Source organism: Scyliorhinus canicula, chromosome 9 (genome assembly GCF_902713615.1).
Source record: "Scyliorhinus canicula chromosome 9, sScyCan1.1, whole genome shotgun sequence".
NCBI lineage: Eukaryota > Metazoa > Chordata > Chondrichthyes > Carcharhiniformes > Scyliorhinidae > Scyliorhinus > Scyliorhinus canicula.
The window spans coordinates 163,755,923-163,775,707 of record NC_052154.1 but is presented as its reverse complement, the minus strand read 5'-3'; the positions used below and the strand labels follow the sequence as shown (position 1 = coordinate 163,775,707).

Sequence of the window (19,785 nt, the reverse complement as noted above, 5' to 3'; positions counted from 1 at the left end):
GTTTCCACGTCTTGTGGAAGCCATCTTCCGCCCTGGGGATGGTGTATTTTTTTTTTCTCTGACAAGTTGGAGAGCCAGCCTGCAGCCTTGGATCGTGCTGACAATTAACAGCCCCGCAGGATTCTTCAGCAGGCGATTCGGGAGGCAAAGGCTAGCGCGTCGGCCCCCCCTTCCCATAAGAGTTCTGTCTGTTCTGAGACCCCAAAGACCGCCAGTCTTGAGCCTCACCGTCACAACCTTGGACATTGCCTCAAAATAGGTTGTCCAGACTGGACAAGCCTGGAGCAGGTGCAGAGCATGTGGGTGTCTGGGCCTCCCTGGCACCTTTCACATTTGTCCTCCACCTCCAGGAAGAACCTGTAGCTGCATTAGGTTCAACCCTGCACATGTGGAGGTGGAGTTTACCCTGTTTAGTGCTTCGATCTGAAGTCCACGACTTATATGCCTAGTTCTTCTTCCTATTTTTCTCTCATCTGGTCCAGGGGGGGAGCATGTCTCCTCCAATGATTGTCTGTACAGGTGCCCACAGCTCCCTTTCCCCAAATTACCCATGTTCAATAATGACTTTTCCAGTGAGTGTCTCGGCGTCCATGGGTACGTTTTAGTTTCCCCACGAACAATGGGCGCGATTCTCCCAAAGGGAGACTAAGTGCCGACGCCGGAGTGAAACTCGGAGTGTTTCACTCCGGCATCGGAGGCCGCTCCTTGCCCCCTATTCTCCGCCTCCCGGGGGGCTAGGAGTGGTGTTGCACGAATCTCGGGGCCGGGCCTTGACGCTTGTGTCAAAGCGACGCGCCGAGAATGACGCGGTCGGCGGCGCCTATGTGACGTCAGCCGCGCATGCGCAGGTTGGGCGGCTCCAACCCGCGCATGCACGGTTGCCGTCTTCCCCTCCGCTGCCCCGCAAGACATGGCGGCTTGATTTTGCGGGGCGGCGGAGGGGAAAGCGTGCGTCTCTTAGAGACGCCGGCCCGACGATCAGTGGGCACCGATCGCGGGTCAGACATCTGACGAGCACGCCCGTGGTGCTCGATCCTCTCTCCGCCTCCCACAGGCCCGACACTTACCTGTCGCGCGACGTTCACGCCGGCAGCGACCAGGTGTGGTTGCCGCCGGCGTGAACCGGTCGGGGTCGTCAGGCCGCTCGACATATCCGGGCCAGAGAATCGCCAGTGGGGAGAGGGAGAATCACGGGGGGTGCCAGGACGGCGTGGCGTGATTCGCCCGGCCCTCCCGCGATTCTCACCCCCCGGCGTGGGGAGCGGAGAATCGCGGCCAATGTTTTTGATTTGTATGTACCTTAATTGGTATCCTTTGGGCAGCTGGAACATCTCCGTCAGTTCCTTCAAAGTCGCTAGTCTGCTGTCTGTGTACATGGCGCTAACCAACAGTGTCCCCTCATCCTGTCTCTATCTTTTGAAGGTGGCGCCCATTGTTGCTGACATGAACCTGTGCTGGTTACAGATGGGGGCCACGGTGAACATTTCGGTCAGGTATCACGTTCGGAGCATGACTACTACCACAGGGCTTTTTGAGTGTTTAGTTGGTGGGGATGGGAGTGTAGTTGTGACCAGGGCCCGGAGGGACGTCTCTATGCAGGAACTCTTTTTTTGGATCCTTTTTTACTTTCTCCACCAGACTTGTCAGGTTCTATTTGTGGTTTTGTGTCCAGTCATGGACGATTTGGATCCCGAGGTAGCGTAATTTGTTTTGGGCCTGTTTGAATGGTAATCCCCCCAGCTCTGTCCCTCTCACTTGTGGGTTCACCGGGAAGATTTTGGTTTTGCTCAAGTTGCGTTTGTAGCCCGAGAAGGCTCCAAACTCCTTCAAAAGCTTCATGATCCCTTCTGTGGTCTGAGATGTAAAGGAGCAGATCAACCTGTCATGTGAGAGTACCTGTAAGAAATGGGTGTTTATAAATGGGTGTGTATATAAATATCTGTAGTGAGAGTACCTTTAAGAAATGGTGTTTATTACTGCAATTATGGGGGCAGCACGATGGCACAGTGGTTAGCATTGCTGCCTACGGTGCTGAGGACCCGGGTTCGAATCCCAGCTCTGGTCACTGTCCGTGTGGAGTTTGCACATTCTCCCCGTGCCTGCGTGGGTTTCGCCCCCACAACCCAAAGATGTGCAGGTTAGGTGGATTGGCCACACTAAATTGCCCCTTAATTGGAAAATAAAAAATAAAAATAATTGGATACTCTAAATTTATTTTTAAAAAATTAAAAAAAAATTACTGCAATTATGTCAGAGAGTGGGTGGAGCTGGGCTGTCTGTCAGCTTTTTACTTTTGTTTTAGGCTGTTTGCTGCAGGGTGTGTTTTAGTTTTGTTTTCAGAGCTGGATAGCTGCAGTCACAGCCAGAAGGTGTATGAGTTTCTCTCTGTAATCTAAAGACTGTAAATCGATCCTGGTGATTTAAAACTAATAACAGTAGTGACTTTAACCTGATGTGCTTCTGGTAAAAGGTGTTTTAAGTCTTATGGATGTTAAAAGGAAAGCTTTAAGAATTACTTAGTGTTGTATTCTTTGGGGGTTGTATTTGAATTTATGGTTGCTAAGTTGTTCACTCTATGTTTTGAAAAGGTTAACTTGAGTTCATAGAATAAACATTGTTTTGCTTTAAAAAACACTTTTCCATTTCTGCTGCACCACTATTTAGAGTGGGCCGTGTGCTCCCCATACCACAATCTATTAAAAGTTGTGGGTCAGGTGAACTCCATGATACACTTTGGGGTTCTCTAAACCCTGGCCCATAACAAACCACATAGAGTGAGACTCAATGTTCTGTGCCCCTCTCGAGATACCTCTCCAGCCTTTCTCCGCCCTTAGCATAATAACTAGTGGCTCGATTGCCAGGGTAAACAGCAATGGGGACAGCGGGCATCCCTACCTTGTGACTCTGAGCAGCTGCCAGTGTTTAGAGCTGGTAGTGTTAGTCCACGCGCTTGCCATCGAGCGCTGTACAGATGTTTCACCCAGGCGGTGAGCCCCCATCCAAGTCCAAACTTCTCCAGTATGTCAATGAGGTATTTCCGCTTCACTCTGTTGAAAACCTTTTCTGCGTTATGGGAGTTGATCACCTCAGGTGTTCTCACCCCACATATGATCATTATCATGTTCAGCAACTGCCTGATGTTCGATGTTAGCTCTCTGCCTGTGATGAAGCTCGGTCTTCTGCAACAACCTCTGGTCAGCAGTTCTCCAGCTGTCTAGCCAAGATTTTTGCTAGAATCTTTATGTCTACATTGAGCAGCGAGATGGGTCTGGAGGACACACACTCAGTGGGGTCTTTGACTTTCTTGGGTATCAGCAATATTAAGGCTTGCACCAGAGTTGGGGCTAGGGAGCTCATTACCAGCGAGTCTGTGAACATTTCCCTCAAGTGCAGGGCCAATGCTGGCTTGAATTATTTACACAAGTCCACCAGAAATCCATCTGGCCCCGGTGTTTTCCCCGTCTGCATGGAGTTGATAATATCTTTGACTCCCTCCAGTACTAATGGTTCTTCCAGACCCCGTCTCCTATCTTCCCCCACAAATGGCATGTCCAGTACGTCGAGGAACTGCTCCATCTTCGAGTCCCTGCACAGCCCATTGTCGAAGACCTCGAATGCTTTGTTGACCTATTCCGGTTCGGCAACAGCCTGCCGTTGTTGTCCCTAGCCTGCGCTATTTCCCAGGTGGCTTCCTGCTTTCTCAGCCGGTGCACCAGCAGGCGGCTAGCTTTGTCTCTGTACTCAGTGAAGATTCCCCCGCCAGAAGCTCTACGGTCGGAGCCACGGAGTTCCACCGGTCCACCTCCAGTATGGAGTTGACCAGTTGTTGCCTAGCCGCCCTCTCTTCCCTGTCTCTGTGCACTTTATAAGCAATAATCTCACCCCTGATCACAGCCTTCAGCGCCTCCCAGTGGATGGAGGGTGAGACCTTCCCCATCTGGTTATTGGTAATATACCCATCTATTGCCTGTGATATTATTTTGCAAAAAGCCTTATTGGCCAAGAGGGCCGTGTTCAACATCCATGTGGAGTGTTGGGCCCGGCCCGCCTCCAGCGTCACATCCATATAGTGTGGGGTGTGGTCGGAGATTACAATTGTGGAGTGTTCCACTCTTACTACCCCTGGGAGCACTTATTTCCCCACTGCAAAAAAGTTGATCTGGGTATATACTCTTTGTACCTGAAAGAAGGAGAACTCCTCTTCTGGGTGCGTGCACCTCCATGGATCCACTGCCTCTATCTGTTCCATGACCGTTTTTAATTCTGTCGCCATGTTTGATTTTTTCCCCCGATTCGGTGCTTGATCTGTCTGTCAGTGGATCCTGTACACAGTCAAAGCCCCCACCCATGATGAATCGGTGCCTGTTAATGTTGAGGATTTCCGCCATCGTCTTCTGTATGAATTCTGTGTTGTCTCAGCTGGGAGCGTACACGTTAACAAGGACCACTGGTGCCCCTTCCAGGACACTGCTGACCATGACGTACCGTCCCCCCGGGTCCATAGCCGTCTTTGTCGCCAGGGTGGGAGGGGGGTGCTGTCCTCTTATTGAGCTGTATGGCCAACCCCTAGCTCTCGTAGCATGAATGGTACATCTGTCCGCCCCAGGCTTTACTTACCTGCAGTTGGTCCCTCTCCCTCATGTGCATTTCTTGGAGAAAGACTATGCTGGCTTTCCTATTTTTCAGTTTGGCGAAGACTCCGATCTTTTCCCTGGGCTGTTAAGTTCCCTGACATTCCAGGTGACTATTCTGATGGGGGGTTCCTGTCCCCCACCCAACTCCTGTGGGATCGACCATATTCACCTTGTGGATACACCCCTGTATTCCAGGGTTCCCCTTTGTTAAGGGGCCGTCCAAAATGGCCACAGTCACCGTACTCACCATGAGGCTGGCCCCCTGCACTCTGGGGTTTCCCTTTGTTTAGGGATCCACCAAAGTGGCTGCTTGCGGTGCCTTTGTGTTCCTTGCTGCCATGTGCGATCCGTCATAGCCAGCCCAGAGCCTTTCCCCCCACCTTGTCCCTTTTGATTTGTTTCTTCCCCCCCCCCCTCCTTCACTCCCCCCATCCCTATTGTTGTCCTCCTCCCTTGCTCTTCAACCCCCCATTCACCCCTCGTACTACCCCCCTGTTGACGTTCACCCCCCCTGTCACCAGGCATCCTCTCCCCGATGGGAGATGGGTTGCGGCCTCCCCTTTGCTCGTACCTCCTGGTGCTAGCTTTGCCGCTAGTGTGGTGGTCCCTGTCTTGGGATCGGCCTAAACCTCTCCTTTGCCCACTTCATGTCTGTTCCTCTGTCTTCCTCCTCACCCTCTCCTGCGCCCTGCTGCTCTCGCCCTCTCCTTTCTGAGCTTTAGCTCTCAAATTCAAACCAATGCGGTGCAATCCTGTGCAAATCTTTCACAGTCCCAATCCACCAGGGTGTCTGCTTCATCACTGGTTTTGCTGCTGTCTTCCCAGCCCGTCTTTATGGACAAATTCGTCTCCGCCCGCCGTTGTGACGGAGTAATGCTCCCTGCCCTGGTAGGTGACCCAGAGCTTGGCTGGGTACAGCATTCCACATTTCACCCTGTTTTTATACAGAGTTGCTTTGGCTCTATTGAGTTCCGTCTGTCGCTTGGCAAGGTCCTCCCCAATGCCGTTGCGGGACCTTGTCTATCTGGCCCAGTTCAGGATTCTTTCCCAGTCTTAGTACTGGTGAAATGTTGCAATTATGGCCCTTTGCTGTTTCCCGGCCCTGGGTTTTGTCCGATGTGACCTTTGGATTCTGTCTATTTATGGTGGCTTGTCTCTCCCCAGCTGGTTGCTTAGCATCTGGGCCACATAGGCTCCTGTCCTCAGTTCCCTCTGGTAGGTGTAGGTTTTGGCGCCGCAATCGGTTCTCTTGATCTTCAATCTTTCCCTTTAGCGCCCCTTATGTAGCCACCAACCTTGCCGCCTCCGTTTCCAGGGCAGCGATCCAGTCGCTCTGCTCCGTTGAAGCCTTATCTAGCTTCCTTGTGGTGACCCCCTTTTTCAGGGCCGCCTGCATGGTGATCAGCGCTCCCGCCACCTTGACCGTTGCCCCCATATCGATATTAATGGCCTCCTTGAGTTCCTGGAGTTCCCTGGTAAGGAATTCCCACCATCTTCTCGCCGGGGAAGGGGACTTCAGTGCTTCACCTGCTGGTCCCTCTCAGTCGGGTGTGACCGGGGCTTCGTCACTCCGTGTGCTTACCATCTCCTTGGTTCACCTCTCCAAGCTTTTGTTGCCTTTTCCTTCTTTTCCTTCCCTGGAGCTGCTGCTGTTCGGCATGACTGGTCTTGATTAGAAGAAGGTGAGATGGGTTTTCTCCCCCAATTTTCCCGGACTTTATTGTGTTTAAAGTGCCGAAATCTAAATTCTCAGGAGGAGAGCAACCTTTCGTGTGCTCGCTCAGGACATCCCCATCACTGGAAGTCCAGAAGAGCACAACATAATGCAAACTCTGTTCAATAATGTCGAAAATTATTGGAGATAAACTTTGTTAAATCTCTTATTTCAAGCTTTGCAGTTTCCGTTGGATTGACAGTTTGTCAATGGCTTTATTTTTGTTTTAAACTGCTAGTCAGACACGTTCTTCTTTTATCTATCGAAAACATCTACTGCCTTGCCACCTAAGCACAACATCAAAATAGCAAATAGTTCACTGGCATCTTTTTCTCTTCAAGCAAAAGCAAATGTCGGTCTCTTAAGGGATTTGTTGGTCAATATCTCTTTTCAACAGCATGAGTTCTCGGAGTTATCCTGATTATTTTTCACTTCATTTCATGAGGAAAAGGGTAGGTGTCTAGACTTAGAAATTAATTGTGTCTGTCAATCAGGAGTTCATATAGGTGACTGATTCCTAATCAACATGGTGGCCAGGGCATGGGCGCAAAATGTCGCTCGCGGCTAAAAATGGGATTCTTGCTGGCGAGATCTCGCAATGTTATCACCCCCCCCCCCCCCCCACCAGCAATGTAACGCAGTTTGAGGCCAACAACGTCAGGGGTCCCGCTGCAACCTCCCCTCTCATTGCAACTGACGACCCCACTGGCGTGATGTTGCGCCAGAGGGGTTTGCAAACGTTTTTTCAAAACGTGAAACCGGCAACCCCACCTCTGAGAGGGAATTCAGAGGAGAGTGCACAGGTCGCGACTATCTACCAGGGAGTCAATGGGTTGAGAGCCAGAGTGTTCGTCCATAAAGCTGGTTTCCCACAAGTGCAGGGAGTCATTGATTGCGAGCACGTGGCTCTCCGTTTCCAATAGCATCAAGGAGTCGGCTTCATAAACAGCAAGGACTTTCACTCCCTGACTGTCCAGATCATCGGAGACCATGCCAAGTGCATCCTGCAGATGTGTGCTAGGTTTCCAGGGAGTGTCCATGACACCTATGTCATTGGCCGCCTTCAGCTACCGGAGATATTTGAGGTAGCTCAGTGGTTATAGTTTTGGTTCCTGGGGACAAGGCGTACCCCTCAGGATGTGGCTGATGATGCCTCTGCAGTGGCCACAAAGGACAGCAGAGACCCGTTAGATTGAGGGTTATGCTGCTACTCGCGCGTTTGCAGAGCAGACAATCGGGATCCTGAATATGTGGAGGATGGAGCTCCAGGTGGAGCCCTCCAACATAGCCCCCAGGGTACGGTTGCTCATGGACCATATGATGCAGCAGGATGAAGATTTGCAGTGAGGACAGAGCATTAGTCCTCAAAGCGATACTGCAAATATCTGTTTTCTGATTGCTGACTGGCTGAAGGCAGCTCACAGACTGCCTGTGTCCATGGTAATTTTAGGATGATGATGCATGAACAGAACCATGCAGGCTCTGCCTTAGTACGGGGTTCCCCTGAGGATCTGTGTCACTTGTGCCAGAAGAATGGTTCTCAATTGTGTAGCCACTGTGACCCTTGTGCTAAGATCAAATTTTCAAATGAGAGGTGGGCTTGATCATTGAGTGGAGGGGGTCGGGGTTCCTCGTTGCCAGGGTGGCATCCTTGCAGTTAGGAGTTAGAAGCGGTGCCGTTTGTCAGCGTCCAGCCTTAACGTGTTAGATGGAGGCCGCTGGGTGAGATACCCTCAATTACGACTCAGGAGAGAAGATTGGTAATTCAAAGGCTTTAATTACCAGAGGACCGGACAGCTGCCGAGAAGTGTGCTCACAGCATGCTGCCCAGTAAGCATCACCTTATATACAGTTTCCTGGGGTGGGGCCAGAGGCGGAGTCCCCCAGGGTTCCAATCCCGATCTTAAAGGGCCAATGTATTAAAGGCAAGGTGCAGTTACAGCAGTTATAACGATACCATTCATCCCATTGACCACCTGTTTAAAAAAATACATAGTCTGTCGGGGGTGAAGTGGAGTTATAAGTTCAGTCTTTTGGGTGGTCTGACCGTCCGTGCTGACCTTCTCCGCCCCAGTGGTGGTGCCGTGGATACGGTCGGTTTCGGTGGTGGTATATCCGGGAGCACGGTTGACTGAGCCCTTGCCCGCTTTGGAGCGGGGGGGGGGGGGGGGGTATCCGGGGTGACTAGGGTGATTAGTGCCGGCGCTGGCTGGGGGGGAAGGGGGCGCTATTGGGGGGTGGGGCGCTGTCATGGTCGGCAGTCGGTGCGGAGAGGGGACCGTCGGTAGGAGGGGGGGGGGGGGTTGGTGGGGAAGCCAGCGGGGTCGGTGGGAGAGCCAGCGGGTGCCAGGTCTCGCAGGGAGACGGTGTCCTGCCTGCCATTGGGGTGCTCGACGTAGGCGTATTGAGGGTTTGCGTGTAGCAATTGGACCCTCCCGACTATCGGATCTGTCTTATGGCTCCTCACGTGTCTCCGGAGTAGAACTGGTCCCGGAGTTGTCAATTAACGTGGAAGCGAGACCCCAGAGGTGGACTTCCTGGGGAAGACAAACAAATGGTTGTGAGGGGTCTCGTTCATGGCCGTACAGAGGAGAGACCTAATGGAATGTAGGGCATCGGGTAGGACCTCCTGCCAGCGGGCGATTGGGAGACTCCTTGACCGTAGGGCGAGAAGGACAGCCTTCCAAACTGTCGCATTCTCCCTCTCCACTTGCCCGTTTCCCCGCGGGTTATCAGCCTCCCGATGGGTGCTCGGGCCCCGGATTCCTCTTTGGGATGGAGGGGCAGGAGGAGTTAGATTTGTAATGTTCTCTGTATGTATGGATGGCGAGGTCTTTGTCGTTGAAATGATTAGAGAACATACGGCATTGTAAATTAACAAAACTGTTGATTAATTGATTAAAACACCAAAGGATTTCCATGATGTATACTAAGATTACAGTTGGATATTACAGCTAAATACAAACAACTATGGTAAACTGTTATTAATTATTGTTGACTCAGGAAATACTTGATATGCGACTGTACTCTGTGCCTGCTGACCAGGAGAATACATCCTGTCTCCTATGTAGATGTCTTCCGGTGACCTACTCCTGTCATCACGCCAATGGTGGTCGGTGCTAGAATACTAATCTATACATACAGGCATTCCTGTTTACATACGGTTTGGTTATTATATTATATGCATAGATGATAGTTCACATATCACCACAATATCCAGAAGTCTCTCTGTCTTCTGGATGTCCACAAGTGGCTACACCACACATTGTCTGAACCATGGAGTGACATCCCCCACCATTGAGTGACTGTCCTGCATCAATGCGGCTGCCAATATTGGCCTGGTTGCCTTGGCGTGTCAACACACAAGGTGATGGAACTCCTCCTGTTGGCCTTGCAATCTGAGGAATGAAGCTGACATCCATTCCTGATGTTCCCGACTTTGTAGCTCCAGCAGCTGAAGGACGACCGAGTCCAGAGATACAGTATCTGACTGAGGGCTCAGCGGTGTCCTGGGCTCCACTATTCATCCAAATCCTGGATCCATGGGACGTCCCTGCCTCCTCCTGCTGTGGTTCATCAGAAGTGCAGTGCCCATGAGTTAGTGACCCAGAAGACTGCGAACTACTACTTCCCACCGAGGTGTGAGTCTCTGTGCTGGTGGAGGGTGTGGGTGGCAGATATGCCTCACCTGTCAGGATGTCTGAAAAGTCATTGGAGTTGCTCTCCTGGCTGGTTTCCAGGATGATACTGTTCGATGGACAAGGTTACTCCAATGATTTTCCTGCCACGGAAGGGAGGTGGCGTTAGAGCATAGCAAGGATAGAAGGATAGGAGAGAGAGAACTCATACGAGGCTGGCAAGATGGATGATTGTGGGTCCTCGCTTTCTTTTCTTGTGTCCACCTCGCCCTCAGCGTAGCAGATTCTCTTCCTCTCCGGCAAGCTGGAGAGCACTCTCTTCAAAAGGCAAGAGGATTTTCAGTTTGGGCATGCCTCCGCCTCTCTGTGCCCTCTCTTTTTCATTGTGTGCCAGCTTGTCCTGCAAGGAGCCAGATATGGAGAGTGTAAACAGGCTGCCTGCCCGATCAGATGGTAAGGATGCCATGCATTTGTGCTTGGTAAGTGGGAGCTGGGATGTGATGGAGAAAGGAACCGCAGGGAAGATAAGGAGGTGTGTGGGCGCAGGAGTGATGTGGCCCTGAGCTGGCAGTGAGTGAGCTCACAGTGGATGTGTGTGAGTGAGTTGAGTGTTGACAAATAAGAAGAGTGACTTACCCTGGCTGTATGGAGGGGGTTACTCATCTTCTCCCTGCACTGGTTGCCTGTGCTCTCCTCCACCCCATTCTGTTTAGTTCTCCTTCTGGGCAGCATTCCCATCATCCATCCTCTTGACTGAATGTAGAACATGTGCTGGTAAAGACATTTAAAATGGGGCACTCCCTGACAAGCGTTCAGCTGATATAGGGGCAGGGGAATCAGAGTCCATCCGCAATGGGCATGGTGAGAAACTCGTGTAAATGTTTTTTCTCAAAGTGCCGAAAAAAATATGGCACCTCCCCCCCCCCCCCAGCTTCACCCTCCCTCCCTTCCTTCACACGCCCGCCCCCCACCCTCCACTGTGAACCACGCAAGTGGCTAACGAGGCCCTCTCTGTGTCTCCTCAGGAAAATCTCTCCTACAATCGCGGGGAGAGGGCCCAGGCTGGCGGTGCTGTGCCGGATGTAAGAGTCCGCACCACCTTCGAGGAGTGAGCCCTGGAGGTGACTGGTGTGGCCAAGGACAGATTGGTTACCAGTGCGGGGGCTGGCGGAGGCCGCAGAGGTGAGGAACCACCGGGCTCCACCCGTGGGACCTGCCAAACGACAATTGTTATTGCTTTATTGACTGACCTATCCCCCCCAAATGACCACATGTCCAATTTCCCGCAGGTCCTCCAGCTGACGGCAGTGAGCCATCCCAGGTTGCCTCTCTCCAACCTCCCAGGAGAACACCTCGGTGGAGAGCTCTGAGGAAGACACGATCAAAGAGTCACAGCTGTCATCCCCACCTTCCACCAACGCAGATACACACACCTCAGTGGGACATGTTAGTGAACATAGAACATAGAACACTACAGCGCAGTACGGGCCCTTCGGCCCTCGATGTTGCGCCGACCTGTGAAACCATCTGAAGCCTATCTGACCTACACTATTCCATTTTCATCCATATGTCTATCCAGTGACCACTTAAATGCCCTTAAAGTTGGCGAGTCTACTACTATTGCAGGCAGGGCGTTCCACACCCCTACTACTCTCTGAGTAAAGAAACTGCCTCTGACATCTGTCCTATATCTATCACCCCTCAATTTAAAGCTATGTCCCCTCGTGTTGGTCATCACCATCCGAGGAAAAAGACTCTCACTGTCCACCCTATCTAACCCTCTGACTATCTAACCCTCTGACTATCTTATATGTCTCTATTAAGTCACCTCTCAGCCTTCTCCTCTCTAACGAAAACAACCTCAATTCCCTGAGCCTTTCCTCGTAAGACCTTCCCTCCATACCAGGCAACATCCTAGTAAATCTCCTCTGAACCCTTTCCAAAGCTTCCACATCCTTCCTATAATGTGGTGACCAGAACTGCACGCAGTACTCCAGGTCTGGCCGCACCAGAGTTATGTACAGCTGCAGCATGACCTTGTTGTTCCAAAACTCAATCCCCCTGCTTATAAAGGCTAGCACACCATATGCCTTCTTAACAGCCCTATTTACCTGGGTGGCAACTTTCAGGGATTTATGTACCTGGATGCCGAGATCTCTCTGTTCATCTACACTACCAAGAATCTTGCCATTAGCCCAGTACTCTGCATTCCTGTTACTCCTTCCAAAGTGAACCACCTCACACTTTTCCGCATTAAACTCCATCTGCCACCTCTCAGCCCAGCTCTGCAGCTTATCTATGTCCCTCTGTATCCTATAACATCCTTCAGCACTATCCACAACTCCACCGACCTTCGTGTCATCTGCAAATTTACTAACCCATCCTTCTACACCCTCTTCCAGGTCATTTATAAAAATGACAAACAGCAGTGGCCCCAAAACAGATCCTTGCGGTACACCACTAGTAACTGAACTCCAGGATGAACATTTGCCATCAACCACCACCCTCTGTCTTCTTTCAGCTAGCCAATTACTGATCCAAACCGCTAAATCACCTTCAATTCCATACTTCCTTATTTTCTGCAATAGCCTACCGTGGGGAACCTTATCAAACGCCTTACTGAAATCCATATACACCACATCAACAGCTTTACCCTGATCCACCTGTTTGGTCACCTTCTCAAAAAACTCAATAAGGTTTGTGAGACATGACCTACCCTTCACAAACCGTGTTGTGTATCGCTAATCAACTTGTTCTTTTCAAGATGATTATAAACCCTATCTCTTATAACCTTTTCCAACATTTTACCCACAACCGAAGTAAGGCTCACAGGTCTATAATTACCAGGGTTGTCTCTACTCCCCTTCTTGAACAATAGGACAACATTTGCTATCCTCCAGTCTTCCGGCACTATTCCTGTCGACAAAGACGACATAAAGATCAAGGACAAAGGCTCTGCAATCTCCTCCCTGGCTTCCCAGAGAATCCTAGGATAAATCACATCTGGCCCAGGGGACTTATCTATTTTGACATTTTCTAAAATTGCTAACACCTCCTCCTTTTGAACCTCAATTCCATCTAGCCTGGTCGACTGAACCTGAGTGTTCTCCTCGACAACATTGTCTTTCTCCAGTGTAAACACTGACGAAAAATATCCATTTAATGCTTCCCCTATCTCCTCTGATTCCACACACAACTTTCCACTACTATCCTTGATTGGCCCTAATCTTACTCTAGTCATTCTTTTGTTCCTGATATACCTATAGAAAGCCTTAGGGTTTTCCTTGATCTTGAAGTGGGCAGGCTTCTGGAGCACAATCCAGGGCAAAATCCGGTGAGCACCACACAGTTGTTGATGTACATTAGGTGGAGGCAGGAACCCCAGGTGGGACAGCAGTCAGAGGTCTGCTGGATCCCCGGACTCAGCTGGGTTCCAGCCTGATGCTGAGCCTGTGGAATAGGCTATCCCAGAGCTGATGGAGACATTAGGAAGTGGCATCATCGGGAGAGTGGGGAACTTTTACACATCATAAGCACCTTTGTGCACAACTAACACGATGCTCCTGTCACTTTCTTCCACACTGAGGGCCAACCTCCGAATCCTTGGCCCATTTCTCCAGGTATCTCCCCATTCCCGTGGCACTCACCCACCCTCTGGCTGTGGACATGTCCCTGGAGCTGTGTCCCATCCCCTGGGTGTTCGGATGTTGGCTGCTACGTGTGTGATGTTGCCTCCCGCAGTGTTCAGTCACAGATCCAGTCATCAAGGTGTGATTGGGATGGTAGGCAATGAGCTGCACTTGGGAATCCAGTTGGGTTGTGTGAAGTGCTCACTTAACCACGATTGCCAATTCCCTATTAGCAATAGCCTTCAGCCACAAGGCCAGAGAGCTCAGCAGTCTGTGGGAATTATGGTTGGTCAGTGGGGCAGACATGCAGGGACAAGCGTTGCCCCAGGAACGGGTGCACATGATCCAGGGGGTGGAATGTTGGTGCCGCATGCTGTTGCCCCCCGGTTGCCCTCCCAGTGCCCCCCCCCCCCCCCCCCCACCATCCCATGGCGGCTTACCCCTGCGGAGGGTTCCCCCTCCTCCAGCCATGGGACCCCCACCCCCTGCCGAACATTGGGGTGGCACGCCCAGCTCCCCGGGCTCTTTGCCTGTGAACAAACATGGCAACTCACCTCCTCGGCTCCCCACAGAAGCCCTTCCGCCAGGTTCACGTTTTTCAAAATGAGTACTTATCGGCACCAGTGTGATCACTTGCTGGAGAGGCTGCTGTATGACAGGAGGCCGTTGGACGAGCCTATTGTAAAAGGTGAATCCCCTGTAGATTTTGCGCCATTTTCACAACTAGGAGCCACTGGTGGACAGGCAAAGGAGATGCACAGGTATAAAACTTGAAAGTAATAAGGTCCTGGACAAGAATTAGTTGCATTTGGAGATGTGGAGGAAGGGTTGCTTTCAGTGTAGGGAGGGCACAAGCAGCAAACAAAGATGTATCTGGAGGAATCACGGGGGAGGGTGGTTAGAAGTGTGGGAGAAGAAGAATTGTATGAACAGCTTGTGTCATCAATCAGGGAACAACAGCGTGAAAGAGTAGTAGTGGCACAATATCATCAAATGGGAACAGTTAAAATGTTTATAGATTGGAAAGTCAAAAGAATTGAGAATCGACCTCACAGATGGGAGAAACAAAATGGTTGACAAAGAGCAACTACAGAAAATAATTTTTAACTCACCAGTGGCACCTGATCATCTGAAGCTATGGGCAGAATCTTGTGGAGGCGATGGGGGCTAAACTGTTGGCTGGAGACCCCTGCCCCACCTCTTATTGAGAAAGGACTGCTGCCATCCATGCACTTGACCGGCCAGCTGTGGGAGGAGATTGGACATTTTGGCCTATATTCTCGAGAGTTTAGAAGAATGGGGGAGATCTAATTGAGGCATACAAGATGCTAAAAGGTATGGATAAAGTAGAGGTGGAGCAGATGCTTCCTCTTGTGGAGCATTCTACAACAAGAGGTCAAAATCTTAGAACAAGAGGTAGCAAATTTAAAACAGATTTGAGGAGAAACTACTTCTCCCAAAGGGCTGTGAATCTGTGGAATTCGCTATCCCAGAGTGTGGTGGACGCAGGGACAGGAGTAAATTTAAGGAGGAGTTAGACAGATTTGTAATTGGTAATGGGCTGAAGGGTTATGGAGAACCGGCAATGGAGTTGAGGCTAGGCTTAGATCAACCATGATTACATTGAAGATCTTTAGGCTTGGGAGGCGGAATTGATTACTCCTGCTCCTAGGTCATGTGTTCTAGGGAGGAGATGCATTAGCTGATTTCACCATCCAGCTCTTGGTCTGTAGCATGGCAGGTAACAGCTGAGGAATGCTTCAGCCATGGTCGAATGGTGGAGCGGACTCAATGGGCTGAATGGCCTAATTTTGCTCCTCATGTCCTTTGTGAAAAGAAATCTGCCATCCCTACCTGGTCTGGCCTATGACTCCACAGCAATATGTTTGACTCTTAAATGCCACTCAGTTCAACGGCAATTAGGGCCGAAATTCTCCAACCCCCCGCAGGGTCGGAGAATCGCCAGGGGCCGGTGAAAATCCCGCCCCCGCCTTGGCAGAAATTCTCCGCTACCCCGGTATTGGCGGGGGTGGGAATCACGCCCTGCCGATTGGCATGACCTCCGCGCCAATTGGCGAGTCCCCTGCGGCTATTCTCCGGCCCGTGATGGGCCAAAGTCCCGCCGCTGAGAGGACAATCCCGCCGCCGTGGTTTGAACCACCTCTGGTGGCAGCGGGATTGGCGGCGCAAGTGGGCCCCTGGGGTGCCCCCACGGTGGCCAGGCCCGCAATCGGGGCCCACCGATCGGCGGGCGGGCCAGTGCTGTGGGGCACTCTTTTTCTTCCGCCGCCACCACGGCCTCCACCATGGCGGAGGCGGAAGAGAATCCCCCAGCGCGCATGCACCGGTGGTGACTTCAGCGGCAGCTGATGCACCAACGCATGCACGAACCGGCGAAGGCCTTTCGGCCAGCCCCGGAGCCGGGCGGCGGGCGTCAAAGGCCGTTGTGCCGGTTTTGGCGCCAGTCGGCGTGGTGCCAACCACTCTGGCGCGGGCCTAGCCCCTCAATGTGAGGGCTTGGCCCCTAAGGTGCGGAGAATTCCACACCTTTGGGGAGGCCCGACGCCGGAGTGGCTGGCGCCACTCCGCTACGCCCAGCCGGGTAGGGGAGAATCCCGCCCTAGGAATGGGAAATATATACTGGCCCAGCCAGTGATGTCCGCATCCCATGACCGAATTTTTAAAAAGGCAGATTCCTTAATCAGGAAGTGAGTACCTCTATACGAGGCACCCCCCGGGAGCCGGCGGGTTTGTCTGTCATGCTCCCTGCATGGCGAACCTCCCACTTCTCACTGGGTTAGCATTGGCGGTGGCAGAAAGAGTCCCATAATTGGGCTGTGCATGGGCCTCCTCGCCTAATCAGGATGTGGAGATGGGATGGGGCCACCCTCCTGCCTGATTGAATGCTCCTCACCCCTGTCAACAAACTTATCACAGGGGAGGGCACAAGATTCTGCCTGACATCTGCTTGCATGCTGAAACAGTTCTTTCCATCAATAGTGTAAAGTCCTATTAGAACGGGAGAAAAATGTTAAACTAACAAACAGGTTTGACACAATTAACAAAAAAAAACTCCCAAGGATGTACTTATGTAGAATATTCCAATGGAACTTGTGACAAGTGTACTAATTGGAGTAATGCAAGGAAACATTCAATTCAAATTCTGTGATTTACCGTCAATCAGGATAGTATCTTGCCGTTTCTTGGTCGATCAGGTGAACTGTCTTTAAGTTCTCTTCAAAATCCAATAACTGCCTTCTCGGGTCATGAGCAAGATTGGATATGAAGAATTAAATTCACTGTGTCATTTCTGCCTGAAATAGAATATGCTGCATTAGTGCGTCATGGCGGAGGATAAAGTTTGAAGTACATGACTCAACCTAGATAGAAAACAGTTGAATACTTCTAAAGAATGGAGTTGAGCTGGTGTATGGAATTAAAATAGGTGCATTTCACTTCAATCTGACACAGAGAAAGAGCTCCCATTTTAAAAATTATTTTACTTTGTCTTCTCTTTATTTTGGGTCAAATGACTAAAAGTTCATCCTTTCTGTGCGGCTCAGTGCTTTTGTATATTCTCTTTTGGATCATGTAAATTGATTATTTTTAGTTGTGGTGTCAGATGTGAAGAAGTCTGTATTGTTATTTCGAGATAGTTTTATCCATTCAGTGAATGAAGAGGCGGTGGTGCGCCATCTAAGTTCACCGACAGTACTGTTGGATACACGTTCTGTATTTTTGATCTGGCAATGATGAAGGAACGGCGATATAGTTCCAAGTCAGGATGGCATGTGACTTGAAAAGGAACTTGCTGTTCCCATGCAGTTGTTGCACTTGCCCTTCTAGGTGGTAGGTGTTGTGGCTTTGGCAATTGCTGTTGAGGAAGCCTCAGTGAGTTGCTGCAACGCACCTTGTCGCTGGGACACACTGGAGCTATACTATACGGGTGCTGGAGAAGCTGAATATTTAAGGTGTGGGATGGGATGCCAATTAAGCAGCTCCAGAACACCAGCTTCTGGATGGTGTTGAACTTCATGAGTGTTGCTGATGCAGGAATTATCCTGGCAAGGATAGTGTTCCATCATATCCTGGACTTGTACCTTGTAGATGGTGGGCAGGCTTTGGGAGTCAGGAGGTGAATTACTTGCCACAGATACCCAGCCTCTGACCTGCTTTTACAGCCACAGCATTTAAGTGGCTGGTCCAGTTAAGTTTCTTGTCAATGGACAATGGTAACCAGCAACATGCTGATGGTATGCTAACTCTACAAGGATATGGTGAATTTCAGAGGAAGACTTTCTCTTAGACTTTCTCTTGTTGCCTGATACTCGTGTGGCATGAATGTTACTTGCCACTTACCAGCCGAAACCTGAATGTTGTGCAGGTGTTGCTGCATAAAGCCGGACACCGCTTCATTATATAAAGGGTTGCGACTGGAACTGACATTGTGTAATCATCAGTGAGCATCCTCATTGATAACACAGCAGATGATGGTTGGGCCCAGGATAATTAGGCTGCTAATTAATGTAACCAGAAGATAGCTTGCTTTGTAAAACATGAAGTCACTCCATAATTTGTACAGAGAATTACTTTGAAATGACATAAGCTAGATCATAAAGGAATGTTGCAATATTTGTGGGAAGGGAAAGGAAATAGAATGGGACCCAGATACATGAAGGCTACCACCCCACCCTCATAACTTTTATCATCCCTAAAGATTCGGGTGGAAATGGGAACATGAATAAGAAGCAAAGTGATGAATGTGTGGTATTGACAGGGAGACATCATCCATCAGACCTCAGGTCATTACTACTCCTGATGTAATTATTTTGTGCGCCATCACATTAATATTAAAGCAATAACCTTTTATGATTCCAACCGCTCTCCAATTTGGCTTAATTTCTTTGGCATTTCTGGGATGTTTTGGATTGGGTTTTTTTTCAATGCCGGAATGGTGATGATGAATTGTTGCTGTGCAATGTCCTGTTTATTTTGGATCATGGGGTTCTCCATCGGCATTCAAACATTAGCCCAAACTTTGCAGCGGTAATGACTGTGAAACTGTCAGTGTTGGCTGCCTTTACTCATTTAGAACCATGTAGAATCATAGAATTCACAGTGCAGAAGGAGGCTATTCAGCCCATCGGCTCTTGGAAAGAGCACCCTACCCAAGCTCACACCCTGTAACCCAGTAATCCCACCCAACGCAACCTTTTTGGACACTAAGAGCAATTTAGCATGGGCAATCCACCTAACCTGCACATTTTTGGACTGTGGGAGGAAACGGGAGCACCCAGGGGAAACCCATGCAGACAAGGGGAGAACGTGCAGACTCCGCACAGACAGTGACCCAAGCCGGGAATCAAACCTGGGACCCTGGAGCTGTGAAGCAACTGTGCTAACCACAATGCTACCGTGCCCCCCTTTACTGGGTCTGTCACCAACATATGCAGAATCATGTGAAAATCATTCTATGAAATTCCGAAGCTGCTGTCAGTGATTCCGTCCTCCTCCCTTTCTTGTCGTCGGCTATCCCTTGGTTCATGGATGATGTCTACTTGGGGTCCGGGTTTCTGTCATGCATCTTCATATAACTATACAGCCCAATTTTTGATCCGTCAGATCTTTGGACACGTAGGGCAGGAGGTAGATGAGTCCCATGAGATAGTGAGATCCGAAGTGTAGGATTTGCTTCTTTTTCTTCCCTTCTCCTTCCATCGCTCTGACTCATAATTATGGCGTTTGGATTTTTGCTGCAGCTTGATGGCCAGGTTGTCGCCATTTTGAATAGTTGCTAGCAAGTTCCTCTCAGTCATTAATGTCAATGCTATCGTGCTTCAAGAATAACTTCAGAGTGCCTTTGTAACATTTTCTTTGTCCTCTGAAATGGCTCTGGCCATTTCTTAGAATCATAAAATCATAGAAACCCTAGAGTGTAGAAGGAGGCCATTTGGCCCATCGAGGCTGCACCGCCCATTTGAAAGACCACCCTACACAGACCCAATCCCCGCCCTATCCCTGTAACCCTGCCTAACCTTAGGGGCAATTAGCATGGCCCATCAACCTAACCTGTGGGAGAAAACCAGAGCCTCCTTTTGAAAGTTGAGAAAACAGAACCTAGTGAGGGAGATATTTTTCCTGCATCCGGACAATGTCTGGTCAATGTTGTT

At 50.3% G+C, this 19,785-nt stretch overlaps 1 protein-coding gene across 1 annotated transcript in view; it reads left to right on the top strand.

Moving 5' to 3' along the window:
* LOC119971858 (protein inscuteable homolog) overlaps positions 1-19,785 on the top strand; it is a 442,888-nt gene that overhangs the window by 210,731 nt on the left and 212,372 nt on the right. The gene's annotated exons all lie outside the window — the stretch shown is intronic.